This window comes from Equus przewalskii, chromosome 13, assembly GCF_037783145.1.
Source record: "Equus przewalskii isolate Varuska chromosome 13, EquPr2, whole genome shotgun sequence".
Taxonomy (NCBI): Eukaryota; Metazoa; Chordata; class Mammalia; order Perissodactyla; family Equidae; genus Equus; species Equus przewalskii.
Window position 1 is genome coordinate 89553499 of NC_091843.1, and position 19083 is coordinate 89572581.

General features: G+C 47.5%; 1 long non-coding RNA gene across 1 annotated transcript; it reads left to right on the forward strand.

The window, feature by feature from the left end:
- Positions 1 to 2176: 2176 nt before the first annotated feature.
- On the forward strand, positions 2177 to 16742 carry LOC139075176 (uncharacterized). The gene is made up of 3 exons (XR_011525313.1): positions 2177 to 2823; positions 11931 to 12102; positions 15668 to 16742. It is a non-coding gene; the product is annotated as an uncharacterized lncRNA (long non-coding RNA).
- Positions 16743 to 19083: the final 2341 nt, after the last annotated feature.

Sequence of the window (19083 nt, forward strand, 5' to 3'; positions counted from 1 at the left end):
TTGTACATGCTAAAGGGTGAAGGTTACTCTTTGCAGCATTTTCTAATAGGAAAAAATAGGGAACAACCTGAATTGTCACCAACAGGGCACTGATTCAATAAACTACGGGACATCCATATAACGGAATACTATACAACTATAAAGAGGATTGAAGACGTTCCCTATAAAATGATATGGAAGATCTCTAGGATGTAGAGTTAATTGAAAAAAGAGAAGGTGTTAAACAATGTTTATGCTAACTACTGTGTGAAAGCAGGAAGAAGAAAAGAATCTCATATTTCCTTGTAGAACACAAGTAGCCCCTGGAAGGATTGATAGAAAACTAATAATAGTGGGTCCCTATGGGATGAGAAGGAAGAACTTGGCAGATGAGGGACGAGGATGGTAGGGAGAGTGTGAGCCTTTTGGGTTTTCACACATCTGAATGGATAGTAATCAAAAAATAAATCAAAAGATGCAAATGGCAGGTCCTGTGCTAACAGACACACTATCTTTCAGAACATCCTCACGGCAGGGCTGTGCTCTTTTCTCTAATAAGGAAGAATGCCACAGTCTCAGGCAAATGGCCAGGGTCCAAATGCTGACTTTCCCACTTCCTAACTGAGTTAAGTTTTCCAAACCTCAGTCTTCTCATTTAAAATTAAAAAGGGGAGGAAATAACAATATCACCGTGTTGAGGGTTGACCAAGATAATGTGTGAAAGTGCAAGGTTAGCCCTAAAATCGTCCCAATACATAGTTGGTGCCAATCCAGCGGAGTGGACTCTGAGGGCCGGGGGCGCCGGCCTTGCCAACTGTCATGAACCCCAGCTCCAGAGGGACCTCTTTTCCCCTTTCCTGGCTCTGAATTTCACCTTCTCTATGAAGTCTCGCTCTGATGGCCTGGGGATAGTCAGAAGTGCTCCTTTCTGCTGGCTGTTGCTTTTACTGTGTCACGTGAGTAATCCTGGTAGTACAGCAAATCAGTGTCGAATTCCAAGTCCCAGGAAGCCGGGTTTTTACCTCTTCACTGGCATCTCAAACTTATCTGCCATAAATGATGTTGATGACAAACCTGCATCCTCCAGGAGAAAAAGCCGTTGCTGGCTATTGATGAAACGGATGCTATACAACTAAAAGTGGAGGCGCAAGTCTCTGACTTTCGGACCAAGAGATGTTGAATGGAAGAGAACTACTTCAAGATCACGCTTGTGTTCGTGAAGCTGAAAGTCCCAGGCTCAGCTGCCTGTTTGGACTGTTACTTCCGGCACTCCTTCCGCCTGGCACTTGTGGCATAGCTCCTCTGGGGGGCTCCTGCAACATGGCCCCTTGAGCTCTTTGCAATGGCTTTTCTCCGTTGGCAACACATTCTTGGGGGGATGTACTGCCTGCCTTTCAACACTGATGATGCAGCTGAGCAGTTAAGCTTTACTCAGAATCCTCTCCCTGTCCACTGTCTAAATCCAGACAGTTCCTTTCTCTCCCCTGCTCTGCACAAAAGGTGACGACTTCCCGACAGCTCAAGCCCCTTTCCTCTCCTCTCCTTTCTTTCTTGCCCTTCCCCCATCCTTCCCAATACTGAGAGGAGTTCCATCTACCCTGATGATTTGAACAAAACAATACCTCAGGTCTGGATACCCCAAACAACCGAGCCCCAGAGTCCAAACCTGTCCCCTGTCTCTCAAGAAATGAGCAAGAACTGGACCATTTCCCCTTCCGGGTCACCACTGCCTCGCTTCTTCTCCCCGTAAGAGCCCTCAGACCCTGAAACCTGGGCCACAGAAACTCCCCCCAACGGCTCCCCGCTCCTGGGCTGCTGGGCTGGGCCTGGCATCCCCGTCATGCTGCGTGCCACAATCCTCGCGCTGACCACCCCCTGACAACTCTTGCACGTGCCTCTCTTAGGCACTCAAGCACAACCATTAAAAGAAAAAAATTGAAAACACGGTTGTGGAAGCACTGATTTTTCCGTTCTGATGACAAACTGGCAGGTCAGTCAATTCTGAACAATAAAGGCTCCAGTTCATACGCCTGATTCAGACAAAAAAATGTGATGGTTTTCAATCCCTGATAATTGCTAACATTTATTGAATGGTACTAAGTGCCAAGCAATCTTTCAAGTGCTGGTCCCAGGGTAAGTTCCCTGGCAGAGCCTGAGTAGGGGACTTCCGTGTGAGCCAGGGAGTACTTTTATTGAGGAGAAGCCAGCAAAGGAGAGAAGCAGTACAGGGAAGTAAAGAAGCAGGCAAAGTGTGCTTTCTAGAGAAGTCTCACCTTGGCCTGATTCCGTGGGAGCTCCGGGTGGTGAACTGATCGCTTCCAGAAGAACAATGTTGGCTCTTATATCCCTGAGCCAGGGGGTCATTGGCTAGGGGCCACCCCCAGTAGGGTAGGATGCAGAGAGCACAACAAGCATCACCAGCAAGGCAGCTCCTGTCAGCCACGGGCATGCCTCTTGGGAAGGGTGCAGGTGGGAGCTCTTAGCAGCCCACACCTGGTGCAGGTGGGCTGGGTGTGGGTGCCTGTGAAAGGGACCTGCGTGGAGGAGGACCGGCATCTGGTACAGCACTTTATGGATGTCATCTATTCTGAACACCGTTTGAGGCAGCGTACTATTATTTCTATCTCTGTTTCACGAAAGAGGAGTCTGAGCTCACACGGAACCGTGATTTAAACCAAGGCGGTGTGACTCTACCATCTGTGCCCTCCGTACGAACCCACCCTTCACATGGGAAGATCTGTGGCATGTATACGGGCAAATTCTTTCCCTTACTTACGCACCGAGCCACCTGGGACAGCAGTCACATCCACTCAGGCAAATGACTACGATGTTTCACAAGAGAGAGTAAGTATTTTTCATTACTGCAACATTAAGATTGACTGAGACCAACACTTCCAAAAATAGAATAAACACTTGTTAGCAATACTCTTGCACCAAGAACGTACAGCTTCCGTGCAATAATATAATTTCTTCCTCCATTTTTAATTTTAAAGCACAGCTCATTATATTTTACTAAATCTGTATTTCTCATAATTTTAATCAATATCTTAGTTTTAAAGCCTAAAGCAAAAATTAAAGACAGTAGGAAACAAGCTCGTCCTATATGTGTTATAACAGCATTTTTTAAAGGTCTTACAACAGATGTTCACGTCCCATTTGCCATGTTTATAATCATGTTTGGTCATTTTCTTTATTCCTGACATCTTCAATTTAACATGAAAGATGAGGCAGAGTTATGATTTCCAGGACTCTGATGTGTAAATGGTATGGAACAGAACTTGATGTTCAAGAAAATGTTTTAAGAACAGAGATTAATGTACTTCTATGAAGGCTGCAGAACATGTTTCTGTCGTTCAGACTAATGACGTGCCCCTAGGAAAGCATCAGCGTGCGGAGCAAGGCAAGGGCCAGCTGGCCGCTCCCTCCCTGAGGACAACAGGGGGACGTGCCGCTGGTAACAGCATCTCACCAAACAGCTCCTGGCTCGTCTCTTGATTAGTAATGCCACTATACTACCCGGAAATAACACAAACTCTAAGAAACAGGCACATTTCTCACGCTCGGTTAGAAAACTACTCCCTTCCCAAAAAATTTTTAGGAAAAAAGAGAGTGTTTTAAAATAAAACCCCAAAGCCTCCTCTCGCAGACGGCTTTGTACTCTGTCTGTTTAGCATTGTTCTTTGAGATGTAAACAATCCCCTGAACCCCAGCCCATGGCTTTCCTGCAGTGTCTTGGCCGAGCTCAGCAAAGCCTAGGATTTCACTAGGTGTCAGGTAGTAAGATCTACTGTGGCAGTGTGGACTTCCCCTCAGGGGACCTATTAGTAAGTCAGAATACTTAGCAAACCTTCGTAAACGCAGTCCCAAAGGGGCCGAGAAGGTTAACCCCGAGTCAGTGTGGCTACAAGGGACCAGCTGAAATAAATCAGGCAAAAGCTCCCAGGGGCCCTTTGCTTAGATAAGCAAAAGCTAGGAAGGGAGGGAGAGAAATCAGCTCTATTTTCTGACTCTCAGAGGGCAAGGAGGAAGTTGGCTAATTAAATTTGGGAACCCAGGTGAGGGAAAAGACGCCGTGGTCTGGCTGACCCAGGAAGGAAATAAATCTGTCGGAAAACTGGAATACTGAAACTCTGATTTAACCTTTGGTCCTTCTTGAATGCTGGGAAGTGGAGAGACTGTACTTGGGGAAAAGCAGACACCTCTGTGTTTGAGACTCCCAGGGCTATGTCGCTGCCGCCACGCTGTGTGCTTCAGTGAAAGGAGAGTCTTGCTTGGATCCCATCCAGGGCAGCCTCATTGCCAGAACCCCAGAGGACCTTGTTATGAAGTGGTCCTTTGTCCCAGGGCTTTCCGTCCCACCCTCTCATCTCCTCGCAGCCCCTGCGGCATCGATCATCTTTCGGCTCTCCCTTTCCGCTGGCTCCGCCGTGGCCTACACTCTTGCTCTGGTCCCCCAGCTCCTCAAACAGCCACGAAACCCTCCCATGAGCGTGTTTCCCTCTCGAGTTACTGTCCCATTTTCTCCTGTCACCACTCAACACCTGCTTCCTCTACTACTTATTCCTCGACTCTCTGCAGCCGGGATCCTGCCCCACCTTGGAGGTTGAAGGTCCCGGTCTCCACAGGCAAGGCCTCTCCCTCTCATCTCCTCTCTCAGCCAACCCTTCGAATCACTCCCTTCCTAAGTCCTCCTCACTGTCTTCAAGTGCTTTGGGTGACAGCGTCTGGCTGCCTTTCCAATGCCTCCCACACCACGATTTCTGAGTCTTGTTTGCTAGCTCTCATTCCACCAACCCCTTAACACAGACATTCCCTAGGGCTCCATGGCTTACATGCTTCTCGCTTCACTCTATGTGCTCTCCCTTGATGAAATCATCTACTCTCCTGGTTTCCACATCTTCTATATGTGACACATTCAGATATAAATGCTCAGATCCGCCTCTCTACTGAACACAGGCTTGCATTGCAAGCTGTTAGATAACTTATGGTCACTTCAAATTTGTTAGGTACAAAACCAAATTCATTATCTTCCTTGTTAAATCTTTCTTCTTCCTAAAGCCCCTCACTCCTGCTGACATCGCACTCAGGCTGCGTTCCTTAGGGCCATCTTTGACTTGCTCTTCTCCATCATCCACGACATGCAATTGAATTTTAAAATCCCGATGACATTCCTTCCACTTTGTCTTTCATCTCCAAATCCTTCTTTCTATTCCCACTGGCCTAGTTCAGGCTTCCAGACAACCTCCTTATCACTTAAAGAATTTAAAAAGTCAGCCCACCAACTGGTCTTCCCATTTCTCATCACTTTCTCTAATCTGCCTCTCACACAGACTTAAAGCATCCTGTCATCGAATTGAGGACGTTATTCTCATCCTCCAAAACATTTGGTAGCTCCCTGTTATTTACAGACTAAGTCCAACCTCCTCAGCCCCGGCACCCAGGTCTTCTAGAAACCAATGTTCAACATTGCCTCCTATCACCCTCCCCTCACCAACACACACGCCCTGGCACTCTTCAGCTTGCTGAATGTACTCTGCACTTGTTTTCCTGACATTTAGTGTTTTCTCTACATGAAAACACTTCCTCTAGCTGCTGTCCTACCCATTCTTTCGGGCTTTGTGTAAATACTTCTTCCTCCGTGAGGTCACTCCAGATAACCCCTCCCCCCACCCACCCCCCAAAATAATTCCTTACTCACTCCCTCCTCTATAAATCACCCCACAACTTTTGACTTCTATAACAGTGCTACTCAAAGGATGGTCCATAGCGCGGCAGCAGCGGCAGCAGCATCCCCTGGGAGTTGGTTAGGAATGTAAATTCCGGGCCTGATCCCTGACCCAGTGAATCAGGATGTGGGCTGGCTGGCGTCCAGGATTTGGGTTTAACAAGCTTGCCGGATGGTTCGGAGACAGGCTGGTTCAAGCACAACTGCATCATAGCTCTCGCCTGAGTGCCAGCGCTGTGTGCTCCCCATCCAGACCGTGGACCTCCTGAGGGCAGGGCTGCTGTATCGCTGGGCGTCCTGTGACCACAGGAGCTTCCCAGAGCTTGTCGACGAGCCTCCCGTGCTGTTTTGGTGTGGCCCGGAGGACTGCTCCGGCATAGTGATTCAGGGAGGAATTTGCTGCCCGTCAGTAAAAGAATCCATTCTCCAGCTGCAGTTTGTTTATTTGTCTGTCTTTGCTGGATTTGATATCAGTGGTGAGAAAGGAGGAAAATGTTTTATATCATTTACATAACGTTATAATATTATATAAAAATATAATGTTATATAATTTATATAATGTTTAATGTGAATTTTCGGGAGTTTCTTGTCCCACCATCGACTGCACCTTGGCTCCCCGCCGAGCGCAGAGGAAGACAGTGAGTGCTGTGGGACGTGTGTCGCCTAACAGGAGCTACGCTATTTTGTGGACTCTCACAGCAGCCTGTGTGGTTCCTACTACGATTATCCGCAGCTGAATGATGACTAAGCGGAGGCCCAGGGAGGCCAGGATCACACCGCTAGGAGTAGCTCAGCTTGAGGCTACAGGTGCCCCTCTGTGCCGCCATCATAGACTTCCTCTGGGGCTTCACGTCTCCTCACCAGGTCTGGGCTTTCCAGGGAAGCCAGCTTCTCTGCTGGGCTTCCTAAGATGGTTCAGTTTTGCAACCCAGTTGTGAAACCAGCTTTTACTGTGTCCCCATGTGCCCTGGCTTCGCTTCCGCTCTTCTCACTCGCTGAGAACTCCAAGGCTACAGTAGCATTTCTCTTGCCAGTTTTTAGTAGACTCAAGATCAAGGCAATTATCACCTGGGCAGAGCCTGATCCCGTCTTCAGGCAGTGTGAGAGGAGATGCTCCTGAGACCCATTAAACCTGTCTGGGAGCGCTCTGAGCCAAGGGCCCGTGAGCCGTGGAGCCTCGGAGTCGGAGGAGGCACCAGGCTGTTGGTTTTTACGGCAACGAACTCTGTACTCCCAGGGGATTGTTAATTAGCCTTTTAAGGCCCTGGAAATCTCCAGTTTTGGCATGGGGACGGTTATTCACAATTGTCCCCCAAATAGAGGGAGATTGATTTTGGACAAAGCCTGTTGTCTGGAAGGCTCTGCCTGCTGGAGCGTATGCCCGAGACAGTGAGGGTGCACCCCTGTCTAGAGCTCGGGGCCTGGACTCGAGAGCTGGAGCAAAAGCACGATCAGACCAGCAGTCCTTCCGTGGGCTGTGCTCAGGCACGGGTCTCCCAGGGGACCAGGCAACAGACAAGCGTCCAGGATGTGGAGCTCAGCAGGCTGGCTGAGCCCGTGCAGAGTCCGTGGTCACCTTGTATTGCAGGGGAAGGGGTGGGGCGGTCACTCTACTTTGGCACAGACTCCCATTCTATCTAGAAAGAAAAGCCAGCTCGTGAGCACTTTTACCATAGCGTTTCAAGAGAAAGTTAACAGAGAAACACCAACAGTCTTTCTTCATTCGTTAATTCACTCAACAACCACCCATTCAGTACCTACAGAACATCAGGCATTGTAAGTCAGCTGGGGCTGAGTGACAAAGAAGATACCACAGTCCCCTCCCTCAAGGAAGTCCCAACCTGACAGGGCGACCGTACCTTGTATCTTGGAGTCACCCCTGCAGGCAACCCTGTAACCCACAATCCCCAGAAGTAGGAAGGAAGACTCCTTGCAGCCTCAGCAAAGCCCAGAGCTTTGCTCCACCCCGCACAGGGGGGCTCCGCGCACACTCCCAGCACGGCGCCCTCTGGCTGCTCCCTCATGAGCCCCCCTGGCGTGCTCCAGGCACCCTAACTTCACTCGCCTGCTCAGGCCTCTGAAGCCCTCCTTGGCCTCAGCCAAGAGAATTCTTTGCTTTTCCCCAGCCCTGCTGAGACCCTGCTCTAACCCCACTAGAACCCCCTCATTCTTTCTAGAAAGCTAAAGAGAAAGTGTCTCCTTGACAAATGCGGTTGCCCATGGCAGATTCCAGTCTTAGCCACGGGCTTAAAAGACCAGAAAGTTCAAAGGTGATTGGGGTCAGCCACATCCTTATTCTGAGACTCTCCCACTACAGGGACCGTAAGAGTCGGAGAAACACAAGCATCCCATCTACCTCCCCCTGACACTGTCATCTCCCAACTGTGGACAAACTGGAGCCCCGCTCGAGCCTATCACCTCGTGGACACACAACTCAGTGCTGTTCTCGGTCCCTTGCACGGCGGGAATGAGGGTTCAGGCTGAGGAGGCGACCAGTGGACCCCAAATGTTATGGTGTGTGGCATAATTAGCCATGCAGGAGCAGAGAGCTGAGCTGTGAGCTCTGTCCTGATGGCAGGCTCAGATGCTCCGGCTGGGAAAGAGAATCCCTTAGAGACAGCTGAGGGGACGCAGGAGGTGGGAGGGAAAGAAGTGGGTGCCAACCACTGTGAGGTCCAAGGAGCAAATACGATTTCAGTAGAAACAGGAATAATTACCTCTCAAATAGGAGGCGTAGGGATAAGGAGATGGGAGTCAAAATTCCTGCACACTGCTGCTTCTCTTTCCTAGAAGATAGCACTGGATACACAGAGTCAGTTCACTATCTGTCCCTGCTTTAAGCTGGTTATAATCTGCCCAGAGTTGGGTAAGTTTTTCACTGCAAATAAGTGGGCAGAACTACTTTAAACTACATAAACTTATTACAGATATAGACACATCCACTTATTTTCTCCCCTCCCTGTAATGTGACATCACCCAGTCCATTGCGCTGGTTTCTCTGCTTCGTCTTCCCTCTCCAGATCCATCTCCTCCTTCATCCCCTCACCCCTGAGCTGGGGTCAGGGGAGCGATCCTTATGTACTGCATCACTGGGCCCCACTGCCTCTGGCTTCCAGTTGGTTGGTCCATGAGAGGCACCAGCAGGGGACTGGAGGGCAGAAGGAAAGAGGTCAAAGTCTTTCTTCCTGCGCTCCTGTCTTCTTCAGCACCATCATTCTGGAAGTGTCTACATCCTTCTAGAACTAAACGTTTGCACAGCCCCTTTTCTGGGCTCCAGCCCTCAACATGGCTGGGGACAGTTGCCTTCCTTTACTTTACTGGGGCATAATGGGTCCCTGGATGCCTCAGCTTCCCTTACTGGTTCCCTTTATTCTGCACACATCTCTGCAAATTATGCTTACCTTAGTTATCTTCAGAATCTCAGCGGAGTGTGCCTTGTGGTCCCTGCCAGGATCCAGACTGATCCACCATATTCTGCACAGACGTCCTTCTGCTCCAACCACAGTGCCATGCCATGGGTCATCTCACTTTTTATTAGGTCTTTGCTAGGGGATTTGAGAGCTTACATTTGTGAACAAGGAGAAACTGACCACATCTCAAGTGTGGTATACTTACTGGCTACCGACTAGAAAATATAATGTGGGGGAGCCAAAAGGTCTTCTGTGTAAAAATAATAATAATTTCCTTTTTTTCCTTTTTTTTCATGAAGGCTCCATGTGTTGGGCACTGTGCTAGGTCCTGGGATGCAAGATGCCTTGGACACAATCTCTGCCCTGAATTGCTCACGGCTTAGTGGAGCAGAGAGGAGAGTAAAGAAACAGTTACAGTAGAGTGTGCCGAGGGATGTGTCAGAGACACGCACGGCTGAGACAAATACAGAGGAGAGGCCTATCCAGAGAATTAGGGAGGGGTCCCCGAGGAGGTGACCTCACATCTGAGCCTTCCTGGAGAGTAGCAATTAGTCAGGAGAGAGGTACATGGAGGGAAATTTCTAAACAGGGATGTTCCAGGCAGAGCTGTGCAGACGGCCACGTGCCTTCACACCCACCCTCGCCTCAAGACTCAGAATCCAGCCCAGGGTGCTCACACGGAGCTGGGGAGCTCTTGTAACTTATTGCTTTACTCGGAAGCTGTAAGGTTAACCTCCAGGGTCACGCACTTGCACAGACCCCTCCCAAGGTCCTGCGATGGGACGGACCCTGCAATATGTTCACAAGCTCACATTGTTGTAAAATTTGCGAAAGTCAGATATTGTTTTGTCCTTCTTAACCGTGTCCCTCAAATTGTGTGCTCTTCAGGACCCACAAACCTGGATCCACCCCTGTAACCAGGCCCCACCCAATGCAGTTCAGTCAGAATCTCTGGGGCCGTGGCCTGGGCATTGGCAGGCTTTGAAAGCTGCCCGAGTAAATTTAACGTGTGGCCGGAGTTGACAACTTCACCCATTTTAAGAGCTGGAAGAGATCTTAGAGCTCCCGGCAGCATTCCCGCTCTTTAAAGCTGCGGTGACTACAACCCAGAGGGGCGCAGAAAGGCCTCCAAGTCGAAGAGCAGGATTCAAACCTAATTCCCTGGGCTCCAAATCCGTGCCCTTCTGCTTACATGTCGGGCTATTTCTGGGAACAAGTACTGGTACCAAACACACATGCTTGCCCTGCTCGCCTTCAGAACCTGAGTCTTGGAGCCTGGGTTGATCAGCATCTCGTGGGGCTGGCTGATTCAGGGAGGCCCCGCCTGGCTGCAGCGGTGGAAGCAGAGAACGCCTGGGAGCAGACCCGGGGCGGGGAGCCAAGGTGGTGCCGGTGAGGCCCCTCCAAGGCTGGAAGCCATAGGGAACGCCTTCAGCTAACCCAATTGAAAGTCCCCTGGATCAGTGAGAAGAGGCACGAAATTGTAGCTGTTCTAGCCAGAACATCCTGGGAGAGGGTTTTCTGGGCCAGTTTTTACCACATTCTGTCTGTGCAATTATCACCCGGGCAGAGCCTCCCCTTTTCAGACAACCCTGCATTGTGAGAAGCCCGTGAAACCCATCGGAATGTGCCCGGGGGCCCACTTAGTAATGCAAAATGTTTCTCCCTAGGTCTGTGAGACTATTCATTTCATAACAGTGCTCTTCCCAATGTATTCATAATTAGTCTTTAAATTAGATTTCAAAATGCCTCTTAAAAAGTACCCTTGTATTTAAAAAAAAAAATCACCAGGGAAATGGAAACCACGAGACAATTTTGGGAAACTAGGTCCATTTTGCTGGGCAGTGTGCAGCCCCTGGCACTTTCAGACAGGCAACAGCAGAGGCGAAGCTCCAGGTCTGTGTGGTGGAGGAGGTGGCAACGAGGCCGTTGAGCTTTGCAAAGAGGCCGTGTTCAAAGAGCCTGTCTCTTGATGCAGGAGGTAAAGAATTTTTGAGTTGCTACAGAAGAGGCAGAATTGCATCAGGAGGAGTGAGGAGCAGAGGTGCGCGCGCCAACACGCACACAGTGAAAAGCATTTCCCATCATCCCTCGACACGCAAATGGCAGGAGAACTGCAGGGTGTTGGACAGTGTCCCTTGGATGCTAATTTACTCCTTAAAAGGTTTAATTGGTATTGTTACTACAATGTTAATAAGACATGGATATCTAGTGACTATGCTTTGAAGTACCTGGGACTTCTGCTTCTTCCCACCGCCACATCCATGCGGCCCCTTCCCTCTCCTGGCAGGGGTGTAGGATGGTTTGGGCAGAGTCGGGGATGGGGCCCAGGCACAGTCAGCTGGTCATGGCTCCAATCCTGGATCTCTCGGCTCCCATAGCTTTAGACCCATATTCAGAAGGGAAGATGCTTGCTTGTGTACATGGGGAAAGAAGGAGAGAAGTTCCTCCCTTGATGAGACACTTTGTAGGGATCTGCTATCCAGTGAAAAGTCCACTTAAATTTAAAGAAGAAAGGGTCTCAGCCATGGAGTGTTATCTGGCCTCCTACCCCAGGCGGCTGATTTGGTGTGTGTTTATTGAATTAGTGCTACTGAGCTGAATGTTGGAATCCAAACAGGACAGGTTTGGGGAGAAATACTGAGTACCTTAGCTTCAAGAAATTATGGTCACCTGTGCTCCTGTGACGTGGGACTAAATCACTCCCTGGGGCATCTAAATTTTCCACTGTTATATCTTAAATGTCAAAATGTATGCATGCACTTCCATGAGAAGGTTAAGACACAGTTTCAGGCCTTAGGAAACACCTCCTCTAGGCAGAAGAGACCAAGAAGCTCACGGAAACGCCAAGAGAACCACGCCAGCGCGCACACTGGGATGAACCTGCAGAAAGCAGACGAGTTCAGAGACCAGGAGCCCCGTGCTCTTCTCAGCGGCTGGGAAAGGAAGAGACTGAAGTGAATTTTGGGAAATACGATCAACTTGAAGGTATTTTTCACTTTTGTTTGTCATTTTCTGTTTAAGAAAGGGATTTACAAATAGATGTGTTAACTTTTAGCGTATTTCCAAAATTTTTTCACAATGATCTTTTATTTTTCTTCCTATTATAATTGAAGTCAATTAACGTAAACTGTGTCAAGTAGAATTAACATTTATATTTTCAATTCTGTGAGAAGGAAATGCAATCTGCCATGAAAGGTTTCGGGGAGAGGGTTTCAAACATTCAATGTAGAACATTCAAGTTTTAAAAGCACGTGTTGTCTTTTGAATAATGACTAACATCCACTGAAAGCTTACTACGTGCCAGGCCCTCTAACAAGTATTATATCCCTTAATCTTCACTATAACTCCATTAGGTAGATACTGTTTTTAGTCTTTATAGACATACGCAGATTTTACAAATCAGGAAACTGAGGCACAGGGAGGTTAAGAAATCTGCTACCGTCAGAGCCAGGCTTTGAAACAAGGCTATCTGCTACCAAAAGTGCTACGATGAACTCATATGCCTGTGGTACTTAGGGAGATAAACCCTCCAGTCTCTCTTCGAGGAAGGACATGCTGCCCAGCTGGAGGAGGATGGTCCAGCCTCCAGCTCTCCGGGGCTCCAGGGGCTGCCTCAGTTGCACAAGCCACCCCTCCTGAGGTCACATCCTTCCTGTGGAGGTAAAAAACCCAGACGTGTTGACCAAGGCTGGGCAACTTCGATGGGCACTACTTGCCCCAAACTGACCAAAACTTTGTCAGCTCTGAGTCACAGAATGCCTTTTTCTTCTTTCCAGTCCTGCTTCCTCCCATTTCCTTTCACAGGTTTGATGCCTAATAAACATCTTGCAAACACCATCCCAGCGTCTGCTCCTGGAGAACCCAACCTGTGGCAATGCCGTCTCCCACTCTAGACTTCATGTGTGTGAACATGTACATACTCAGAAGTCTATGCACACACATGATGTCCTGTGTCTCAGGCCATAGCTTCTTCAGAACATCTCAGAACACGCTTTCAGTTCAATTTCTCTGGCTGCTTAGGGGAGGCAGTAGAACTTAATGGTCAAGAGCATTTAATCTGGGTGTTAAACTCGGCTTGGAATCACAGCCCCATCCTCTTTTCTGAGGACCAAATGTGATAATGTACAAGAAGGTCTCACACAGTGCCTGGCTCAGAGTAAACCTTCAATAAATGGCAGCTGCTATTATTGCCTCCAAAGTTGCCAAGACTGGAGTCCAGGCCAGACACGCACTAAGGAACCATTCCTTCCCTCGTCATGGGACGGTCTCTACTCCCAGCGTCTCTCTCACTCTCTGCTGATCCACACGGGATAATTCAACTTTCCCCCTCACCAAAAACAAACGAACACCCACCCTTATTATTAACCCAAATTTCATTATAATTCCCTTGAACTATTGCAATAACTTCCAAAGTAGTTTCCTGCCTCATAGGCTGAGTTCTCCATTTCCAATCCATTCTCTCCTGGGCCCACACAGTGACGTTTCTAAAACGTTGATATGATCTCTGCTTGAAATCTTTGAATAACTTCCATTTCCTGCACAGAAAATCATTGTGTAAAATATGAAGCTACTGAACAGGGCCCCCGCCCGCTCTCTGACTGCTCCCGTTCCTGGATCTCCTCAGTAACAAACACGACTCGCAGTTTCCTGACTTGCCGTGCTGTGTGCTGTTTCTTGGCTCCTTGTCTTCCAACCCTAGTCCCTCAGCCTTCACCCTCCACCCTGCATTCACAGACCTTCTGGGAAAATCCTATTTACTCCTCAAACTCTTTGCTGTGGACTGAATGTTTGTGGCCCCTCCAAAATTCCTACGTTGAGGCCCTAATCTGCAGGGTGATGGCATTTGGCAGCAGGGCCTTTGGAGGTAATTAGGTTTAGATGAGCTCATAAGGGTTGAACCCCCATGATTGATTAGTACCCTCATAATAAAAGACAACAGAGAGGTCTTGACCTGTCTCTCAGCCATGTGGGGACACAGCAAGAAGGCAGCCATCTGCGAACCAGGAAGAGGGCCCTCACCAAGCACCATATCTCCTGGCACCTTGATCTTGGACTTCCCCGCCCCTAGAACTGACACGAATACATGTTTGTTGTATAAGCCACCCAGTCTATGATATTTTGTTACAGCAGCTTGAAGATCCTCCTCCTAAGCGACATCTTCTCAGGGCCCTTCATCCTCCCTTCCTTCATTATACCTCAACTGAGCACGAAGCATGTAGCAGAGGTTTTGCTACATCTGAGGGACGCAAAAGCCATCTCTGCCCTCAAGGTGTATTTAGTCTAGATGGAGAGACGACAAATAAGCTGACAATTCCAACAGGACTGCATGGGATGCTGTGAGAGCACAGATGAGTGACAGCTGAACCGGACGAAGGGGTCAGAGAAGGCCCTCCTTCGGGGCGATGCTTGAATTCAGCCTTCCTTACCTCAGGTCATTCCCAGGCTCACATAGCAGAGATAATCACTCTCCTCACTGTAAAACTTCATTGACCTCGTGCGTGATGTTATTGTCACTTCCTCTCTAGTTGTACGGTAATTGAATTACACATCTGTCTTCCTCCTAGAGTGGAGTTAAGGACAAGAACATTGTCTTAGCTATCTCAGTATTCCCCAGCCATGTTAGGATGTCTAATACATAGCGCATACTCAGTGTTTGATGAATAAAAGGATGGATGGGTGCAAGGATGGTTAGATGGATGGATGGATGCTCACTAAACATTTTCAAGCATTCAAAGTTTTTATTACCTGGGCATAACTGAAAGTGGAGAAATAACCCTTTAAGTAAGTTCACTTACAATATAAATGACAAAGAAAAAATGGACATGTTAAAAATGAAATTAAAATTATTAAAATAAGTTCTTTTGTAATAAACATTTAGATTATATGTTTAAGTAGGCACTATTTTTTAGAAATAATATTGGGAGGTAAAAATTTTCAAAAACTTCCTCTGACAGCATCTATGAGGACATTGTAATTTCAGGTTGGACTGCTGTGCCATAAGTAGAAGGAATACTTTTTTTTTTTTTTTTTTGAGGAAGGTTAGCCCTGAGCTAACATCTGCCACCAATCCTTCTCTTTTTGCTGAGGAAGATTGGCCCTGAGCTAACATCCGTGCCCATCTTCCTCTACTTTATTTGTGGGATGCCTGCCACACCATGGCTCGACAAGTTGTGCATAGTGTTGCACCCGGGATCCAAACCAGTGAACTCTGGGCCACTGAAGTGGAACATGTGAACTTAACTGCTGTGCCACTGGGCCAGCTCCTAGAAGGAATACTTTTGAAAGAAAATTCTAGATTTTATCACCTCTCACCAGGGCCTCTCTTACATTTTGACATGTAACTCATTGCATTCAAGAATGCATTTCATTCATTTCCCTTCCTTAATTGATAACTGACCAAACTCTCTCATATCTTTATTTGTCAACGGTTATGTGTGTGTTGTGGATGTTAGCACAACACCTTTCATCAACATCGTAAAACCTTACATGCTTTGCAAGACGTAGAGTTTCCCTCTGCCTTTTATTTACACTGAATTCTTTTTTCTTTTAGGTGTTTTCAACAATAGGCAGTAAGTGGGCCAGCAATGATATTGATCCAATGGGCATGAATCAATCCAGTGACTTGCTGGTAAATCTTTAACAGTTGGTCTTCAGAAGAAGAAATAGCTCTGATTTAGAGTGTTTTCAAGTTGCCTAGGGTAAACACTCCGCCATGGCCAAGCCTAAGCAACCACCATGATGTCATTGAGTGTGGAGTTGGGGAGAAATGTGCACGTTGACTCCGAGAGCCCGTGTGAGCCAGTGCCAGCACATCGCTGAGTAGATCCCGGGGTTAAGCAGGAAGTGATGTTTGAGTGGTCACTAATGTTCAAATTGCTTAGATTTTACTGGATATTTCCATGCTGTGATGACTTTTGTTTTCCTAGTAAAGCTTGTAACCTATAAGCCTCAATAATTAAGAATCCCACATACATCATTTAAAGCTCCCTAGAGTTGCCCTAAGAAAGTAAATAAAACCTTAGGAGTATCCCGTATTATCTCTAGAGCAGACTCTGGATTCACTGTCCCTTCCCTCTGTCTTGGTGAGTTCTCTTGCTCCCAAAGATCATACTCCTCCCAAAGCCATCACCACTCCCTCCCCCAGGGGTTGAAATAGCAAGGCCCTCACACCTTTCTAGCAGTGTTCTTCCTAAAGGCATCATGAGTCGTGAAACTCAGGTTAAATTCTTCTGTATTTCCTCTACCTCCCCAAAAGCCCAGGCACCCCCTTTCAAATTGTTATGGACTAAATTTTGTGTCGTCCCTCCTTTTTAAAATTCATATATTGAAGCCTTAACTCCCAAGGTGGTTCTATTTGGAGATAGAGCCTTTAAAGAGGTAACTAAGGTTAAATGAGGTCGTAAGTGTGGGGCCCTAATCCAATATGGCTGACGCCCTTATAAGAAGAGGAAGAGACGCCAGGGAGGCACACAGAGGAAGGGCTCCGTGAGGACACAGCGAGAAGGTGGCTGATTACAAGCCAGGAAGACAGGGCTCACCAGAAACCAATCCTGCCGGCACCTTGATCTGGGACTTCCAGCCTCCCCGAACCATGAGAAAATAAATGTCTATTGTTTAAGCCCCCAGCTTGTGGTGTTTCGTCATGACAGGCGAGCCGTCTATACACAAATGAGTTGCTGGAACAGCGTTGACTATCTCCTGGCTCTCCATGGTAAATGCACAAACTCATCACGGCCCTGGGATACGAGCGCATATGTCTGTATGCATACATTTACATATTACTCTGACTTTCTAATTTGGTACACAGCTTACGTATTTAAAGATTGTCGAGACGGCTGATACTGGACAATCTACAGCTTATTACAACTTCATCTGCCAGATGAAATGTAACTGTCAGTTTCATTCAAAACTATTTAGGGAATTGCCGTGATTAATATAAAACACTCTCTCACATACTTATATTAGACTCAGCATAACCAAAGACAGGTAGGCTATTAAAAAGAACTTTCCACGTTTGTTGGAGTAAACCTGGAGTTTCAGACAGCTGTCTCTACTTTCCTTTGATCTATCTGCTTCCGAGGTAGGATAATGGGGGAAATCAGTTAAATTATAAAGTTTTCTTTTTAATGAAATGGGACGAAGATGACAAAACTTTTTTGTAAAGAGGGAGTATTTTTGGCCCCAGCAGACATTAAAGACCAGGGTCTGACTAATCTCAGGCCTGACCAACACAGCTGTATTTGCCAAACCCTGCAGTCACTTCCACGAGGTTGCTCATAAATCCGGATCACTGGCCACCCTGCAAACACACACAAGGCAGCTCGCCGTTGGGAGGGGCTGTGGACAGGATCTGGTTCTGATGCCGCCTCTGTCGGCTGCTGACAAAGATCTCCCTCGTTTATGTGCTGGGTTGGGTAATAGGCTTTCTCTGGCTTTCCCAGCTTAGCTTCCCCATCCTCCCCCACCCCTCCTCTGGTTCCACAGCCTCTCTGCACACAGGGCAACCTCTGGAAGAGGAATCTGAAGGGTTTGACTCTCTGCCCTTGGTGCTGATTCCCATCCTGTGAGTGCTCCTTGAAACTAATGAAAATAAGATAAAGACCATGAACAGTCAAGCCCACCACAAAGGAAGCACAAAAATGGCCGATAAAGAGATGAAAGTACGCTATATTTCAATGGCGATAAAAAGAATGGCATGTTACAACATAATATTTTCCACTTATCAAATTGACGCAGTTTTAATAAAAGGATAGCCACCGAAGATACACAAACATGGTTCAGATGCTCCCCCACTCATTGTCTCCTGTTACTGAAGAGCAGTTTGGCAATACGTATGAGAAAGCCTTTAAAATCTTAACGTGCCTGCTGCTTGCAGCCGAGATGGAATAAAAGGTACCAGATTTACTCTCCTGCCTGAAAGTACCAAGAAGAATTAAAGAAAAAAACCAGACAAAATATATTAAACAACGGTTTTCAAAATACTCTCTGAAACACAGGGAACAAGTGGGTTGAGCCCTACAAAATGGCTTCGGCTGACTTCCAGAGAGTTCCCAGACCACACACAGGGTCGGGAGAGGGCTCCCAGGCGGAGCCCAGATTATTCCCTGACTTGAGGAGAGGGAGCTGAGGGTCTGGGGAGAGGGGGGGAACTGCAGTTCTCAGAACAAAGGGCTGGGGAGTAAGAGCTGCACAGAGAACCACCGAGGCTCTCCCTTGCTGGTGAGAGGCTGGCACGTGCACGTGGGGAAACTGCCCGCAGCTGGGAAAGACCAGCTAACAGGACCAGGAGCAACAGCGCCCGGCAATCCCAGGGCCAGATGCGGGGGAAGTTCTCCCTGACACGATTCGTTAGATAGGTCCACAGAGGGATCTTGCCTCAGGGGTGGGGAACACGCCCCAGACGAAGCCCTACTCCAGACTTGCCAACAAATCTTCAAGGCAAGTCTAAAAGGCATCAAACTGTTTCTGACCAACTTAATTGCATCCTAGAACAAAGCTCATGAATACCGAAAGGAATAAAAAAGTATCCAGTCCCCAACGTGGGAAAATTCACAGTGCCTGGAATACAATAAAAGGCTAATTGTCACGCAAAGAAGCAGGAAGACGTGACCTATAATGAGGACGATAATCAATCCAAACTGAGCGAGAGCTGACACAGACCTTGGCATTATCGGGAAAGGACATGAAAACAGGAAAACTGTGTTCCACACGTTCAAAAGTTAAGTAGGGACATGGAAGATTTGTTTCCTTTTTTCTTTTTTTTTCAGCTTGATTGAGGTACTGAAAGATTTTTGAAAGACCTAAATCAAACTTCTAAAGATAAAACCTACATTATGTGGGATGAAAAATACACTTAAAGGTATAGGTGACGCATTAGACACTACAGAAGAAAAAATTAGTGAATTTGAAGATGTAGCAATAGAAACTCTCAAGAGAAATGAATGTTTTTAAAAAATGAGCAAAGCG